Here is a 19,324-nt window from a genome sequence, read left to right as displayed (position 1 = left end):
GAGGAGCAGTTTTATAGATAGTAGCTGCAAAACTAACAGGAGCTCTTGACCAGTATACCTTAGAAAAGTGGCCTTTCTTACTAACAGCAGCTCTTGACTGGCATACCTTAGAAAAGTGACCTTTCTTGCTGCAATGATTGCAGGCCGTGTTATGAGCAGGACAAAATTTCCTATAATGGAATGCACCTCCACAGAAGAAACACTTCCTTCCAGATTGCCAAGATGCCGCTAGGGCGGGGTTGTCATCAGTGTAGGTTTCTAGGGTAGGGTTGTCATCAGCCAGGTTGGAGTCGTCATCTGTGAGGGCTTCCGTCCGAGGCCTATCGAAAGAGTCACTAAAAGTGATAGCAGCAGCCCATGCACGTGGTGAAAGATAGGTGTCTGCATTCCTCTTTGCTAAGTCCAGAGAACATGCCTGGTCATAGGCAGCCTGTAACTTGAGGGTTTTATTCTCCAACAGACGCTGATGTATGAAGGGAGGCGCAATCCCATTAATAAAGGAATCACGAATTAACTCCTCCTGGTACTGCTCAGCTGTAACAGCTTTAAGATTACAATCCTTGCTGAGCCTGCGAAGTTTCTGAAGGAATTCGTCAAGCGATTCCCCGGGTTGTTGTCGAGTTGTGGCCAGTAGATGCCGAGCAAAAATTTAATTTGGGGACTTGACATATAGCTGCTGTAGTATTTGGATAGCGGTGTCATAGTCTACACTGTCGTCGATATAATCAAACACGAGGGGATACATAATTAGCAAGCATTCATAACTTGTTAGGAACATTCTCACCACACTCCTCAAGGAAGTTGCTAAAGGTACGATACTAGTGTTTCCATCCCTTAGCAGCTGTAAGTGAATTCGGGTCCAGGTCGAGACGGGCGGGTCTGAGTAGTTTCTCCATGATGGATCGATTACTTGTCTGAGTTCCCTTCTATGGTTCGAGTCGTAGCTGGCTGTTCCCGAATCACCCAAAGCGTGGAGTCGATATCAAGTTGTTTAAATTGATGTAATAAAACTCACTACGCACTTGGTTTGAGCATAAAGCAAGGCTTTAATCAACTTGTTTCAGAACATGGAGGTCTAGTTGTACTTCACTAATTCCTTGTCTTACAAAATGTCCCTGGAAAGCTGGGCCCACGCCCGAGTATTTATACTCCTTGGACGGCGCCACCAACTGGCCATTCGGCGTTATTTCATGAGTAGTTTCTTGATGAATGATGAGATTTATAACACAAGTTTCTTGGAATTATCATGGAGATTTAATTAATTATTTGTGAAATGAAACCTGGAATTGTTGCTCAGTACCTCTACTGAAAGCACAAATATTGCTTTAAACAATGAGCCAAGATGTTTAAGGAAATATTTATTGAGATTCTAAATACCCAATGACAAAGCATAATACTGACGAGCATAAGACATAAATAACAAAACTTCTCCCTCTTACTCCCCTCCCTTGCCAATGCCTAAATACAAATGATCTGTAAGTGAAAAACAAGAGACAGTGAATAATGCTATTCAACACACTGAACCCAAGGACGTCTGCATTAGAGGAAGTGTGACTGAGCATTTTTCCTGAGTAACACTCAAGGCCTCATACTATAATTACATGAGATATAAAAGTCTGTCAGTAAATGCAATTATAAATGTAGAATCAGAGAAACAAGGGCTCTGACATGACCAATCACACATTACCTGTGAAAATTAAACACAAATGGATCCTAAATTCTGTTAAGTTTATCTTGTCTAAATTTAAGTCTGTACATAATTTTATAGACTATACCATTCATCAAATATGGAGGAACCAAACAAATTAAAAAGCAGTCTCCAAATTCTACCAGGGAGTTACACAATCAGTAAATTCCTATCTAACATTGGAGTGTGTGCTGGCATTGCAGGATTATAGATAATCCCGGGAAGCCATAAACTGGCTCGAAACCTTTACACGTTTCAGTAATCTTAAAGCTCCATCATCACCATTTTCCAAAACTCTTGAATTTTACGATTAAAATAAAAGAAAATGAAATGAAGTATACAGCAGATGGAAATAATTTTTGAGATTCAGTTTTGAGGTACAGGAGTCTGAAAGGTTCAATGTAATGATACAAATTCACTTCCTTTGTAAGAAAGACTGGATGATACTTTGAAGCTCTTATTGCAAACATCCTCCCATTCCCTATCTGCCCTAACAGCTTAACTCCCCCGAACTATAACCAGGAAACTTGAGATTACTTCCTTAAACAATTTTAATCATAACTCAATATTACATAGATACATAGAAGATAGGAGCAGGAGTAGGCCATTCGGCCCTTCGTGCCTGCTCCGCCATTCAATGAGATCATGGCTGATCCTTTAATTCAGTATCCCGTCCCCGCCTTCTCTCCGTAACCCTTAACCCCTTTTGCCCGTAGAAATATATCTAATTCCCTCTTAAATATATTTAATGAGCTGGCGTACACTGCCCTCTGTGGCAATGAGTTCCACAGGTTCACCACTCTCTGAGTGAAGAAATTCCCCCTCATCTCTGTCCTAAATGGTTTAGCCCTTATCCTTAAATTATGTCCTCTAGTTCTGTTCTCACCCGCCAAGGGAAACATTCCTTCTGCATCCAGTCTGTCTAGACCTGTCAGAATTTTATACACTTCTATGAGGTCCCCTCTCAATCTTCTAAACTCCAGTGTGTACATCCCTAAACTACATAGTCTCTCCTCATAGGTCATTCCCGCCATTCCTGGTATCAGCCTGGTGAATCGCCGCTGCACCCCCTCCATGGCAAGAACATCCTTCCTCAGATGAGGCGACCAAAACTGTACACAGTACTCGAGGTGTGGTCTCACCAGTGCCCTGTACAGCTGCAGCAAGGTATCCCTGTTCCTGTATTCTAACCCTTTTGCTATGAAGGCCAGCATACCGTTTGCCTTCTTGACCGCCTGTTGCACCTGCATGCTCGCCTTCAGTGACTGGTGTACAAGAACACCCAGGTCTCTCTGTACTTCCCCCTCTCCCAATCTATTGCCATTTAAATAATAATTTGCCCTCCCGTTCCTGCACCCAAGGTGGATAACTTCGCACTTGTCCACATTATAGTGCATCTGCCATTTATCCGCCCAATCGCCCAGTCTGTCCAAATCGCTCTGGAGCTTCCTGGTCTCTTCCTCTGAAAATATTCTATCTAACCCAGGGATTTAATTTTCTCTGTGTGCTATTTTTAGTGCACTGATTAAAGTGTTCATGCTAAATTCCTGACTGTGCTATTTTAAACCAATTACAGTATTCATGGCTGTGCTCAAGTTATGTAAACCAAAATTTAACACAGCCATATTAACTGGTACTGTACACTAAATAGAGAGCACAGAGGAAACTAAACTCCTCAATGATCTTAAAACAGATTTTAATACATTTCATATACTTAAGTTTTTTAACCTGGCAGAGTTTGCACTTTCCAAACAGTTTAAAATGATTTAAGCTTCTTGATTCGAATTTCTATAAAGATCTGATCCTGATCAAAACTTCCTAAACTGACTTTCACTTTAAAGCAGTGTCTAAATATTTAGTTATATTAGAAAGAGATCTGAGGATCAGTACTGTGCATCAAAATATAATCTATATGTAATGAAATATTCTGAATTTCCCCAACCACCAATACATATTTAAGCCCTTCAGATTCTGTGATTATGGTCTGAGAGCATTGCAGATTTTTTCTTAATTTTTCCAAAGATGTTTCATTGCATAATTTACCTTAGATCAGTAATGTAAAATGCATGCAAAGGACAGACATTTTCAAAGCAATAGTGTGATTTAATTCTCCCTGCTGCTTTACATGAGGCAGTTTCATCTTTATCCAGAAATGATTGACCAAAAACTCTTGAAAAATCCCTGAGTGGGAATTAAAGATCAAAATGAAGAACAAGTCCTTTGTCTGCTGCTATGTATTGTAATGCTGAACAGAACTACATCATGAAGCCAGGATTACAAGATATAGTGCCACAAAAAGTAACTGTTTAACACCATATCATTGTTCTTATTTCTGCAGGGATTGTGAAACTGTGCAATTGAGCCCTGCAGATAAACATATTGGCCCAGAAACTCGGGTCTCCACGGGTGAGTACGCACGGGGTACTCACCCATAAGCCCAATGGAAGTGCCGGTTTCCTGCATGCACTGCGCATGCGCGGGAAACCGGAACTTCCATGCCCCTGAAAGAAGGGGTTCAGAGGTCGAATGCGTGCGCGGGAGAGGCTGCGCGTGCGCATCAAACTTAGCTTTTTGTTTACAGGTTTTCCCGGGAGGGTAAGTCTGCAGAATTTACACATTTAAAAAGCAGGCGTAAGGCCTGCTTTTTACAAGGTAAGTGGTAAATTAATTAAAATTAAAACATTTTTTCCACAGGTTTATTATTTTTAAATACTTTAAAGCAAGGTAAGTTTATTTTTAGCCCCGTTAGAAAATAAAATTATTTTTTTCAAAAATTTAAATTATTGTTTAAAATAGTTATTTCATGTAATGTATAGTTTATTTAAAAAATTTGATTTTTAAAAAATTTATTTGAAGATTTAGTGATGTTTTGGGGCCGTAGTATTTATAAGTTTTGATGGCTCTTCCTGTCAATCTTATGAATGGAGCATTCCCTGCTCCGATTGGCTCCCCGTGGCCCACGTGATCCCAGGGGCTGCATCGAACTAACTGCGCCCCTGGGATATGCAAGCACTGTGCGCCGGCAGCTGGAGCAGGCCCAAGATCGGAATTCCACGCGGGCCCACAGCTCAATGGCCGGCGCGCAAGGTAAGTGCAGGTCGGGGGCTTGCACCCGCGGGAAGCCCCCGACCCGAATTTCTGGGCCATTTTGTGCAGGTACAGCTAAGGAGCAGGTTCACGCACCCCTCATGAGTAGAACCTCCAGATAATGTTATGTGCTTCATTAAGCCTTCCAGCAATACTTTGATGTTTCATTAAGACAAGTATCCAGCATTTCTAACAAAGCTTACAATATAAGGTGAGCAATTCTCTTGCAACTTTATTTCTGCTATTTACCAGAAAGTAGTAAAGTAAAAATGAAGACAGAAACCTTTTTGCATGCCTAACACCGTTTTCTAATTACAAGCTGCTCCTGCGTGTCAATGTTTATTCAATCGGAGCAAATGGCCCTCTCTCTGTATGGTACCATTCCAATTACATTGGCAGAGATTAAAGCAAACTGCTGTGAGCTTTAACATATCTGGAAAACTGATTGTGCTTTGTATACTCTGCAGCATTGGCATTACTGTTTTGGGATTCAATAATAGCCCATCCTCATTATTGCATTGTAAAATATTTAAACAAAATATATTTACTGCACAGTTACACCGTGCAAGTGCAAATTCAAATCTCTGCTGTCACCAAACTCTTTACCTGCACGTCACACTGCATTCTGCACTTCCAAGTCAACTACCCAGTGATAGACTATCAGAGTTTCCAAAGGGTACAGGGATTTCACAGACAGATCAACTCATTTGTACAGGTTCTGTACCTGCATATTTAAAAAACATGTAAAAATTCTTACTGTATTATGACAATATAAATGTGAATTGCTAACTTCTTATTGCCGTCATCAAACTTTTTGGTGCATCTGTTTATTTTAGTGCTGTTATACCACCGTTTACAGCCAGCACGCTGTATTTTTATCGAACATGCATCATTATTAACACCCTATGGCAGTGACAAGATCAGAAGAACTGTTATATCCATACTAAGCTGTCAGCTCAACACCTTTCTGTTTTTTCACCGCAATGGTTCAACAGAGTGATATGACTCTCCCACATCTGAAAATGGCGATGTTATAATCGCTGCAATACAGAGTGACAGACATTGTAATGAAGCATTGTAATAAAAGAAACTAACTCTTTTGCAATCAATTTCTTGTCATTGATATCAAAGTTTTGACATTGAGTTTTATATCACTTTCTGCCATTTAGTTTCCTCTTGTGGTGTTATAGTGAAGGGATAATTACTAGTCCTAGCCCCTTTAGGGCTACCCCGGATCAGGCTTATTCCCCAGATGTTCGCTTTCAACTAAAGTTTGAGGTAGCCGAATCCTAAAGATGCTTAATTGGGTCTAAAGGTCCAAACTATCTCTCCCTAAAGGAAAGGAACAGCCTGAAGATGTTACCATCCTCCAGATAGCACTTTTAATAAGTTTAGCTAGACTGTAACATTCTGGATATTATGAGGGTCTGGAAAACTCCCTCAGAATACTGCAACTCCTCACCAAAGAGCGTACAGAGATTGAGTTTGCGAGTTTGATACAGAAGTATTATGTGAGACAATTCTAAAAATATATAGATTTATTAAAGAACCGACATGTAATTTAATTTACAGTTGGTGTTTCAATCGCAACATTAACAGTTCCAAATACAAAAAGCTTACAATTCTTATTATCAGAGATCCTTATTCTCAAATCTTAACTTTGTTACATTTTTACATTTCTTAGTCTTATTACAGGATATCCACCAAAATCAAATATAATACCATTGATGCCCGAAACTCAAAGAGTTGCAGACTTACAGAGTTTGCCTCTGAAGCCGAGAATCGCTTTGCCCCTTTACAGCGAATCTATCTTGCCATTTGAAAGTTCAATTTTTATACTCTTTCTCAGTGGTATTTCCTTTGAAGTTTTCTGCTGATGTAACCTAATTATCTTTAGTCATTTTTCTGCTGGCCCCTGCTATTCTTACAGTTAGATCAACTTGTAGCATTAAGAATTTTGGGCTAGATTTTCAGTTGCTTGCGCCAGCAGTTAGCGCCTTAAGAGAAGTGATTTTCGGGCGCTATTCGTGTAGCGCCCGGGCGCAGCGCAGTTTGCGCCCCGCCCCAAATTAAGTTGCCCGTTAGCGCCGGCGCAAAGTTTAGCGGCCGCCCGGATGCGCGCGCAGAAAATGACGTCACATCCTCGTGCAACGCCCTTTGGCCGCCCCGAATCCAAACTTCAGTCGGACCGCCCCATTCTGCGGCTGGCGTCCAGGGCGTTTGTAAAATGGAACGCAACACACCCTGGGGAGCGCAAATTAAAGGGCACTCCTCCTGCACTATAAACGCAGTCTGCATGTGTTGTGTGGAAGGATCCAGTGTGTTGTGAAGGATGTATCATCATCTCCTCCTCCTCCTCCTCCTCCTCCTCCTCCTCCTCCAACTCCAACTCCAACTCCAACTCCAACTCCAAAAACACATGCACCCTTCCCCTTTAAGAGCTCACTGGCACCATAGTGTCTGCCGTGCGCTGCGCCCGAGCTCGGGCGCTGCGCTCTGCACCGCCAGCTTAGCGCCTAAAGATAGTAGTGGAACGCCTCTTTTAGCGCTCCACCAACCTCTTAGGGCGAAGCCACTGAATTTCCGGCAATGGGGCGGGCGCTAAGGTTAGCGCCCCAAAACTGTCTATACTGAAAATCTAGCCCTATGTCTCTACCCTTAGGTGTTCAAAGCTTATCATAAAAAATGATATGGAGCAGGTGCATCTATTTGATGTCATTCTTACCAAAGTCTTCTATTTGTGTCTTTTTACGACATGTAAATTAAAAACACCTCAACCAGGTGCACCATTGTCTTCTTAGTTACCTCAACTGGTTGCAACATAGACTCATGTCTCCTAGGTATTCTAAGTTCAACACAAAAACAATGTGACGGCTGGTGCCTCCCCCACTTGATGCCATTCCCACGAAGGCATATGTTTCTTAATTTTTATGTGTTTGTTTCCGAAGTGTAATTATAACACCTTAACAGGGTATACCATTGTGTTCTTTCCAAAGACTCAGATGTCAGGAGCCTCCAGCCTCCTGTTTCAATAAGGCTATTGATTCAGTGTCAACAGCTTATCTTATCTCAATAGCCTGTATGCTGTTAACAATACAGCTTCTCCATTGTTAGGTTTTTAGATTTTTAGCCCAGTTTGTCATGTATTAATAAAGTCAGAATTCTTTTATAGAATGGTGTATTTTTCTGAATATGGCGTATTCCTTCACAATAGTGGCCTGCTCTAACTACAAGACAAAGCACCATGAAATTTTGCATCAATCATCATTCATCTGAAATAAAGGACTGGCCAATGTAGGAACATATTACTGAGTAAAAATTGACAGCAGGATGTTAGCATAAGTGGACATGTTCACTCACAACCTCTACGCAGATCACTGATAGAAGATATACCTGAATGATTCACGTCTTTACTAGTTAATCTTTGTTCACAGTATTCATAGGTAATCTGGGACCTGAAAGGCAGTTTCTGGCATTTATCATTATCCAGCTGCATCCTAAATGCAATGGTTGTTGGCCCATCACTGTAATATAATAAATTTACTGAAGGAAGAGATCACATAACTGACTTGAAATAAATTTATTACACATTTTATTGCTACTGAAAGATACATGCCTCACTGATATTTCTAATGCCATTTATCTGCCATTTTGCCACAATAGCTTAAGGTGCAAATAATGCTGTTTGTTCTCCCCTCTCCAAAACCTCTTTTGCTCAGTTATTTACAGTATAAAATGATTATTTTTTTCTCCACCTCCAAGGTGCATTTACAATATTTATTTATTTTCTCTCTTTTCTTCCAAATGCCTTCCTTCTTTTTCTGGGATATTTTTATCTATATTGAGAGAAGCTATTTTTTTCTTCCTCTTACTTTTCACACCTCAGATAGAACCTTTTCTAGCCCCCCACCCCCAGATATACAATAAAAATCCAAAGGATACTATTAGATTAGAATTGTATATAATGGATTAAATAGTATCATATTTTGAAAAAATAAATTGTTTTATTGTCTGATTGCCATCGTATACTACTGGGTATACAATGCAATATAATATAATAAAATAGAGTTCTGACAAAGGGTCCTCGACCTGAAACGTTAACTCTGTCTCTCTCTCCTTGATGCTGCCTGACCTGCTGAGTGTTTGCAGCATTTTCTGTTGTTATTACTGGGTATTGTAGTTTAATTAAAACATGTTGAAAACTAAACTTACAAACTGCATCTTTCACATACAAAATGGTTAACTGGAGCCAGAACTCTCCAGTCCTTTTCTATCTTGTTTTCAGGTGACAAAGGTTGCTGTGATGCATCTGGAATCAAAGTTCCACAGGAGCAGGGTTAAAAACTACAACTCCCATAATACTCCAATATCTTTCTGTTGTAGACACACACACACACACACACACACACACAATTTGTCCATAGCTGGCGAAAAATCTAACTCAGGATCCAGACAGAAGATTGGGCCTATGCAGGGCTACTTCTTGAAGGCATTTTTAGTACTGAAGAACCAGTCCTTCAGTGATTTTTGTTTCAAAATTGTGCAATTTTTTAATGCGTTTCTCATGTTATTTCCAGCTGAACTGAGCAAAGAACCAAAATAGTAGTCATAAACAGTGTGATGAAATTATTTTAGTGATTTGATAAGCAGCTTTAAAAAAAAGAATTAACAGGCAGTTACTTAAATCTGCTTGGTCCCAGTCATATATTTGAAGACACTTATCAGCCTGTCTTTTTCAAATCATGGCGACCACCTGGAACCTTCAAAGAGAGATAGTTAGACCAAATGGCTTTTCAAGATGGAGAGATGAAGAAAAGAACTGTTGGATAAGAATATTATTTGTGTCATAGTTTAGGACAGCAGTTGCAAACTATTCATTATTTTCTGCTAGACTAAGCTGAACAACTGCTACCATTTGTTGAAAGAGTGCTTTCTGATTTCACTCCTAAATGGCCCAGCTCGAATATTAAGATTGTGTCCCCTTGTTCTGCAATCCTCCAGCAGAGGAAATAGATTCTCTGCATCTACCCTAGTGAATCCCTTTATCATTTTAGAGACCTCAACTAAACATAGAAACAGAAACATAGAAGATAGGAGCAGGAGAAGGCCATTCGGCCCTTCGAGCCTACTCCGCCATTCAATGAGATCATGGCTGATCATTCAAATTCAGTACCCTGTCCCTGCCTTCTCCCCATATCCCTTGATCCCTTTAGCCTTAAGAAATATATCCAACTCTTTCTTGAATATATTTAATGAACTGGCCTCCACCGCCCTCTGTGGCAGAGAATTCCACAGGTTCACCACTCTCTGGGTGAAGAAATTCCTCCTCATTTCAGTCCTAAATGGTTTAACCCTTATCCTTAGACAATGACCCCTGGTTCTGGACTCCCCGACCATCGGGAACATCCTTCCAGCATCTAGTCTGTCCAGGCCTGACTGAATTTTATAGGTTTCGATGAGATCCCCTCTCAATCTTCTAAACTCCAGTGAGTATAAGCCCAATCGACACAATCTCTCCTCATACGTCATTCCTGCCATCCCAGGTATCAGCCTGGTGAATCTTTGCTGCACTCCTTCCATGGCAAGAACGTCCTTCCTCAGATAAGGCGACCAAAACTGCACACAATACTCAAGGTGCGGTCTCACCAAGACCCTGTACAACTGTAGCAAGACATCCTTGTTCCTGTACTCAAACCCTCTTGCTACGAAGGCCAACATACCATTTGCCTTCTTAACTGCCTGCTGTACCTGCATGCTTACCTTCAGCGACTGGTGCACAAGAACACCCAGGTCTCTTTGCACTTCCCCTTCTCCCCATCTATTGCCATTCAAATAATAATGTGCCTTCCTGTTTTTGCCACCAAAGTGGATAAACTCACATTTATCCACATTATAGTGCATTTGCCATGTTTCTGCCCAATCACCTAACCTGTCCAAATCATACTGGAGTTTCATGACACCCTCCTCACAGCATACCCTCCCACCCAGCTTTGTGTCGTCTGCAAATTTGGAGATATTACATCCAATTCCCTCGTCCAGATCATTAATATATATTGTGAACAGCTGGGGTCCTGGGACCGATCCTTGTGGTACCCCACTAGTCACTGCCTGCCACTCGGAAAACGACCCATTTATTCCAAGTCTTTGCTTTCTGTCCGCCAACCAGTTCTCTATCCAAGTCAATACCTTGCCCCCAATCCCATGGGCTAGATTTTCAGTTGCTTGCGCCAGCAGTTAGCGCCTTAAGAGAAGTGATTTTCGGGCGCTATGCGTGTAGCGCCCGGGCGCAGCGCAGTTTGCGCCCCGCCCCAAATTAAGTTGCCCGTTAGCGCCGGCGCAAAGTTTAGCGGCCGCCCAGATGCGCACGCAGAAAATGACGTCACATCCTCGTGCAACGCCCTTTGGCCGCCCTGAATCCAAACTTCAGTCGGACCGCCCCATTGTGCGGCTGGCGTCCAGAGCGTTTGTAAAATGGAACGCAACACACCCTGGGGAGCGCAAATTAAAGGGCACTCCTCCTGCACTATAAATGGCAGTCTGCATGTGTTGTGTGGAAGGATCCAGTGTGTTGTTCTGAACGGTGTATTTATGTGTCCGGCCTCCTCCTCCTCCTCCTCCTCCTCCTCCTCCTCCTCCTCCTCGTCTTTTCCCCCCCAGACTGTGCCTTTGAAAAAAACACATGCACCCTTCCCCTTTAAGAGCTCACTGGCACCAGAGTGTCTGCCGTGCGCTGCGCCCGAGCTCGGGTGTTGCGCTCTGTTAGCGCCTAAAGATAGTAGTGGAACGCCTCTTTTAGCGCTCCACCAACCTCTTAGGGCGAAGCCACTGAATTTCCGGCAACGGGGCGCTACTTTGGGGCGGGCGCTAACTTCGGGCGGGCGCTAAGGTTAGCGCCCCAAAACTGTCTATACTGAAAATCTAGCCCCAGGTGCCTTAATTTTGCATGCTAATCTCTTATGCGGGACCTTATCGAAAGCCTTCTGAAAGTCCAAATATACCACATCCACTGGTTCTCCCTTATCTATCTTACCAGTTACATCCTCAAAAAATTCCAGTAGATTAGTCAAGCATGATTTACCTTTTGTAAATCCATGTTGTCTTTGTCCGATCCTGTCACTGCTTTCCAAGTGCTCTGCTATTACATCTTTTATAATGGACTCTAATTATCCCCACTACCGATGTCAGGCTTACCGGTCTATAATTCCCCGCTTTTTCTCTGCCACCTCTTTTGAATAGTGGGGTAACATTAGCTACCCTCCAATCCATGGGTACTGTTCCAGAGTCTATCGAGTTCTGGAAGATGACCAGCAATGCATCTACTATTTCTAGGGCCACTTCCTTAAGTACCCTGGGATGTAGATTATCAGGCCCTGGGGATTTATCGGCCTTCAGTCCCATCAATTTTCCTAACACCATTTCCCTACAAATACTGATTTCTTTCAGTTCCACCCTTTCAACAGACCCTATGTTCCCCGGTATTTCTGGGAGGTTATTTGTGTCCTCCTTTGTGAAGACAGAACCAAAATATGTATTTAGTTGGTCTACCATTTCTTTGTTCCCCACTACAAATTCCCCCGATTCTGACTGCAAGGGACCTACGCTTGACTTCACCAATCTTTTTCTCTTCACATAGCTATAAAAGCTTTTACAGTCAGTTTTTATGTTCCCTGCAAGCTTACTCTCATATTCTATTCTCCCTTTCTTAATTAATCCCTTTGTCCTCCTTTGTTGAATCCTGAACTGCTCCCAATCCTCAGGATTATTGCTTTTTCTGGCCAATTTGTATGTCCTCTCCTTGGATCTTATGCTATCCCTAATTTCCCTTGTTAGCCACGGTTGAGTCACCTTTTTTGTTTTATTTTTGTGCCAAACTGGGATGAACAACTTCTGTAGTTCATCCATTCGGTCTTTGAATGTTTGCCATTGCCTATCCACCATCACCCCTTTGAGTGCCATTCCCCAATCAATCCTACCCAACTCGCTCCTCAGACCATTGTAGTTTCCTTTATTTAAATTGAGGACCCTTGTTTCTGAGTCAACTACTTCATTCTCCATCTTAATGAAGAATTCGATCATATTATGATCGCTCCGACCCAAGGGGCCTCGTACAACAAGATTGCTAATTAATCCTTTCTCGTTACATAATACCCAGTCTAAGGTGGCCTGATCTCTGGTTGGTTCCTCGACATATTGGCCCAGGAAACCATCCCGTAAACACTCCAGGAATTCCTCCTCCACAGTATTGTTACCAATTTGGTTAGCCCAATCTATATGTAGATTAAAGTCACCCATGATGACTGCTGTGCCCTTATTGCACGCTTCTTTAGTTTCCCTTTTAATGCCATCCCCAACCTCCGCCTTACTGTTTGGAGGTCTATATACCACTCCCACTAATGTTTTTTCCCCTTAGTATTTCTCAATTCTACCCATACAGATTCCACATCATCAGAGCTAATATCCTTCATTACAATTGTGTTAATCCCTTCTTTAACCAGTAATGCTACCCCACCTCCCTTTCCTTTTTGCCTATCTTTCCTGAATATCAAATACCCCTGGATGTTGAGTTCCCAGTCTTGGCCATCCTTGAGCCACGTTTCCATAATCCCAACCAAATCGTATTTGTTTATCTCTATTTGTGCAGCCAATTCATCCACCTGATTACAAATGCTCCTCGCATTAAGACACAAAGCCTTCAGGCTTGTTTTTTTAACGCTCTTAGACCTATTAGAATTATTATTTACTGTGGCCATGTTTGATTTAAACCGTTGATTTCTCTGACTGCCACTTTTGTTTTTCTCCTTCCTATCTTTTGCTTTTATCCTTGTTTCCCTTTCCTCTGTCTCCCTGCTCAGGTTCCCAACCCCCTTCCATTTTAGTTTAAACCCTCCCCCACAGCACTAGCAAACAAACCCCCTAGGACATCGGTTCCAGCCCTGCCCAGGTGCAGACCGTCTGGTTTGAACTGGTCCCACCTGCCCCAGAACCGGTTCCAATGTCCCAGGAACTTGAATCCCTCCCCCTGGCACCATTCCTCTAGCCACGTATTCATCTGAAGTATCCTTCTATTTCTACTCTGACTAGCACGTGGCACTGGTAGCAATCCTGAGATTACTACCTTTGAGGTCCTGTTTTTTAATTTACCTCCTAACTCCCTATATTCAGCTTTTAGGACCTCATCCCGCTTTTTACCTACATCGTTGGTGCCTATATGTACCACGACAACTGGCTGTTCACCCTCCCCTTCCAAGATGTTCTGCAGCCGCTCGGAGACATCCTTGACCCTTGCACCAGGGAGGCACACACCATCCTGTAGTCTCATTTGCGGCCGCAGAAATGCCTATCTATTCCCCTTACAATTGAATCCCCTATTACTATAGCTCTACCACTCTTCTTCCTCCCATTCTGTGCAGCAGAGCCACCCCTGGTGCCAGGAAGTTGGCTGCTGCCTTCCTCTGATAAGCCATCCCCCCCAACAGTACTCAAAGTGGTGTATCTGTTGGAGAGGGGGATGGCCACAGGGGACCCCTGCACTACCTGCCTGCGCCTAGTACTCTGCCTGTTGGTCACCCGTTCCCTTTCTTCCTGTCCAACCTCTACCTGTGGTGTGTCCAACTCCCTAAACGTGCTATTCACGATGTCCCGAGCATCGTGAACACTCCAGTATGCATCCAATCACAGCTCCAGCGCCGCAATGCGGTCTGTCAGTAGCTGCAGCTGGGTGCACTTCCTGCACACATAGTTGTCAGGGACACAGGAAGTTTCCCTGAGTTCCCACATTTCGCAGGAGGAGCAGATCATGGGGCCGGGCTGTCCTGCCATGATTTACCTTTTAATTAATTGAGTTTAAATTAAATCAATCAATCCCACTAATTACACTACAGTTAAATAGTTTTACCAACAGTCCCCGCTACACCAGAGAGACCTTAGAAACTATAAACCAGAGTTAAAGTTTAAAAAAGAGAGAAATACTCACCAACCAATCACTTACCTGCTTCCTGCTGACGTCACACTTTGATTACTTTTTACCTCTCTCCCCTGCTGCTGAATTGGTTTTTGGATCATGTTTCAAGCTTCAAAACTCAATGGAATATAGGCCAGGTTTATGCAACCTGCCCTCTAAATTTAATCCCAGTACCAGTCAGAATAACCACTTCAGACCAGCAGAAGAAAGCAAGCCCAACCAATGACAACCAGCTCCAACAGGGAACATCAGGGCCAAGGGCTAGAAGCGCTATGGATGGAGAGCAGGGGTGGGACTGGCACATCTCCATGTGTGAGGCAACATTCTCAGCAATCGCTCTGATGAAATCAAAGCATCGCTCGTTGTCTGATAAATTCAGAATTCCAAACTTTGATGAAAGAAAAAGACTGCAAAGTTTCACACTGAGTGGAGACAGATGTTTGTTAAGTGAACGTACACACAAAGTACATTTACCTGTATTGTGTGTAACGCGGTTTCTACTAAAATTAGTGCATGCAGCTAAAACAGTGTTGCCGCTGTGGCTAGATTTCTATTGGACAACACAGCTCTAAAGGTTGGGTGGTCCTGGCTGGTAAGTAAAAAGAAGCTTGCCACTGTGGTAGTCCACACAGGTTTTAGCTGGTTAAACTCTCAAAATACTCTTGCATATACTTAGGGGGCTTCCTAAGTCTTGGGTCTTACTAACCTGTACCTAAGTTGTCTGGACTAAGATAAGTGTGGTGTGCCGTAAAGAGAGGAAGTGTGTGCTCTGTATCAGACATACAGAAAGTCTACCTCTATAGATATCTCAGTAGTTTCATTTGGAGACTCTTAAAATTGGTGGTAGGTTTGTGTACATGTCAGATACCTGGCTGACCAAAGAAAATCTCACATCTTAGATTTTCAAAATATTGACAGTTCTGCTCTATGGACAAAGCAAATTTAGAAAAATGTGAAGTATTAAAAAACCATAAATTAAGACCTTGTTTGCTTTCTGGCACCCAACTGTTTGAGGTCTCATATGTTTCATTTGGACTCTGATTAGTTTTAATCAGTAATGCCATTCAATGTGTGAAAAGGTTAGGAGAATACAGACGCATTAACTTGTCTATATTAACATTCCCCATTGAGAACAATGATTAGGAAACTGATATTAACTTGCACAATTGTTTTTGGGAGACAGCCAAGAAAAGCAAAATATGCAAAACCCTTTACATTAATTATCAGAACAAAAGAACTCACATATCAATCGCTAATTTGATTCAAACGGAGACAGGGGAAGGTATCCCTCCAGATGATTCAATAGCTGAGACTGCTAAACTAGGAGGCCCTGTAAGAATCGTACCAGGAATATTTGGAGAGCATATCTGTTGTGTTTCACAGGTTGTCGCAAAAACCCAGGAGTCCAGTCAAAGGTTGAGGCTATGGGAAAACCCTTTCCTGGAACGTCCTTCAAGATGAGGGACATAGATTAACCATAGCAGCTGCTCGTCAAATGTCAACTCATAGTCAGCTCTGAGACTCGTTAAAGCTTTTTGTCCACAGACAAACATGGCACCTGTCACAATAACTGTGGCTAGAGAAAGGTTAATTGAGAAAAAGGGTTTGAACTGGCTGTCAGGTTCTGTAATTTCGATTCTGCCTTTGAGTCACTGATAAACCAGCTTCAAATCTAACTAACGCCATTGACCTTTCAAAAGAAAGAATTTTACTCCAAGAGTTCAGAACCTTGTGTTGTATCTTACCATTAAGTTTGCATTATTGTATTTTACAATATTCATAGCATTCTGGATTTTCTATTTTAGATGTAGTCATATCTTTCATTATTTGACAATATTGTATTTTTAGTTTGGTGTAATACAGAATCTTTGTTCATTTTTGCTTAGAAGTATTCAAAAGCGAGTTTCTCTCTAATCTTTCAGTGTCATTGTTATTGGTATGTTTCATAAAAGTATTCCTTTCTTCTGATTTCATCATAAGCATGGAGGTCAAAGAAGTAATATGATTCATAAAGTGGAAAATTTTACTGTTGCAGAAAGATCGCCTGAGAGATCTTCCGCATTACTGAAAGCAGGTCAGCGTCCCAGAAAGTGCAAAGCTACAAGCATTGTTTGATGGATTGTTTGTGTTTTAAACTGACAGAAAACTACGGGCTAAATTTGAAAATTTGGGGAACTCTGGCCACAGAACTCCAGTAAATCTTGGATGCTGTAACCTCTGCAACATCAAGATGGGGGAGAGGTCCAGCCATGGACCAGCTACAAAGGCACTGAAAGGGAAATGGGACTATAAACAACAGAATCACACAAGCATTTATCAAGGAGTTTAGCAGGGAATTCTCCATTCACGCAAATTCTCCTCTGCTCCCATATCGAATTATTGTCAGCTAACTTGGACAGCCAAGAATTGCCACAATTCAGAATGACCAATATTTGTAGGAAATTCCGTATTGCAATACACTGCAGAACAAGGCTGGGATTTTCCTCTTCAGGTTGGAGTTCTGACAGCACAGGACTTCTGCCCGGCCCTCCAAACCGGTACCAAGCCTCACTGGGTTGTGGGTTACTTGCGCTGCACGGTGGGTTTCCAGTGGAATTCCCACTGCCACGGGATAACACTTCATTGTAAAGGGGAGTTTCTCAATAGTATTACATAGAATTTGCATAGAATGTTACAGCGCAGAAACAGGCCATTTGGCCCAACAGGTCTATGCCGGTGTTTATCCTCCGCACGAGCCTCCTCCCACTTTCCTTCATCTCACCCTATTAACATATCAGTTGGAGCAGGGACACTGCTGCAGCAACAGAAGAGATGTCAAGGAACTTTAAAGGGACAGAAGCACCCCGAAGATGGCATCAAAGCTCCCAATAAAGGCTCCAACCAAGACCAAGACGTGCAGGTAAGTGGTGGGCCCAAATAGAAGGGAGAGGATTATTTTCTCTCTCCCACATGGCAGCTGTCTTTCATTCTGCCAGTGCCATTTACACTTCATCTAGAGCCATCTTTGTTTCTTATCTTGTCCCATTACCATCTCCGTTTGCCTTGCACCATCATCCCTTTTGTCTCTTAATCTCTCCTGCCTCCCATCCTATCACAGACCTTCCCTTTTGTTCTTTCCTCCCCTCCCCCCTTTCCCTGCCCCTACATTTGCTTAAAAACCTGTTCCATTTTCAGCTTTTTCCAGTTCTGACGAAGGGACATTTATCTGAAATGCTAACTCTGTTTCTCTCTCCATAGATGCTGCCTGACCTGCTGAGATTTTCCGACATTTTCTGTTTTTATTTTAGAAGGAAGATGAGGTCACTATACAGCCATCTCCATCAACCAAGAGATTTCTGGGCCTCTATTGCTGAAGGGATAATTACTAGTCCTAGCCCCTTTAGGGCTACCCCGGATCAGGCATATTCTCCAGATGTTCACCTTCAAATAAAGTTTGAGGTAGCCGAATCCTAAAGACACTTAATTGGGTCTAAAGGTCCGGACCATCTCTCCCTAAAGGAAAGGAACAACCTGAAGATGTTACTGTCCTCCAGATAGCACTTTTAATAAGCTTAGCTAGACTGTAACATTCTGGATATTATGAGGGTCTGGAAAACTCCCTCAGAATTCTGCAACTCCTCACCAAGGAGCATACAGAGATTGAGTTCGCGAGTTTGATACAGAAGTGCTATGTGAGACAATTCTAAAAAGATATAGATTTATTAAAGAGCCGACATGCAGTTTACAGTTGGTGTTTCAATCGCAACATTAACAGTTCTAAATACAAAAAACTTACAATTCTATTATCAGAGAGCCTTATTCTCAAATGTTAACTTTGCTAGTTTTACAGTTCTTAAGTTATTCCAGGATATCCACCAAAATCAAATACAATACCTTGATCCCCGAGATACAAAGAGTTGAAGACTTAAAGAGCTAGCTCTGAAGCTGAGTATTGCTTTGCCCCTTTACAGCGAATCTATCATCCCATTTGAAAGTTCAATATTTATATCCTTTTTCAGTGGTATGTCCTTTGAGGTTTACTGCTGATGTAAGCTAATTATCTCTCGTCATTTTTCTGCTGACCCCTGCTATTTTTACAGTCAGTTCAGCTGGTAGCATGAAGAATTATGTCTCTACCTTTAGGTGTTCGAAGCTTATCATAAAAAACGGCATGGAGCAGGTGCATCTATTTGATGTCATTCTTACCAAGGTCTTCTGTTTGTCTCTTTTCTGTGTTTCTTTCCAAAGTGTTGGTTCAGGACACCTTAACAGGGTGTACCATTGTGTTCTTTCCAAGGCTTCAGACTTTCAGGAACCTCCAACCTCCTGTTTCAATATGGTTATTGATTCAGTGTCAACAACTTAGGGTTAGGGTTAGGCTCAATATCATGAATGCTGTTCACAGCTTCTCCATTGTTGAGGCTTTTAGATTTTCAAGCCCAGTTTGTCATGTTACAATAAGGCCAGAATTATTTCATAGAATGGTGTATTTTTCTGAATATGGCTTATTCCTTCACACCCCACTCTTGAGCAAAAAATGAACTTGAGCATCTAGGCAGAGTTTGGTCAATGTTATTAATAAGATTTTACAATAGCACATTAATTTCACA

The sequence above is a fragment of the Somniosus microcephalus genome, chromosome 1, assembly GCF_052327205.1.
Source record: "Somniosus microcephalus isolate GS21.2 chromosome 1, FLI_Smic_1.0, whole genome shotgun sequence".
In the NCBI taxonomy this organism is placed as follows: domain Eukaryota; kingdom Metazoa; phylum Chordata; class Chondrichthyes; order Squaliformes; family Somniosidae; genus Somniosus; species Somniosus microcephalus.
Note: the sequence above shows the minus strand (reverse complement) of the source record.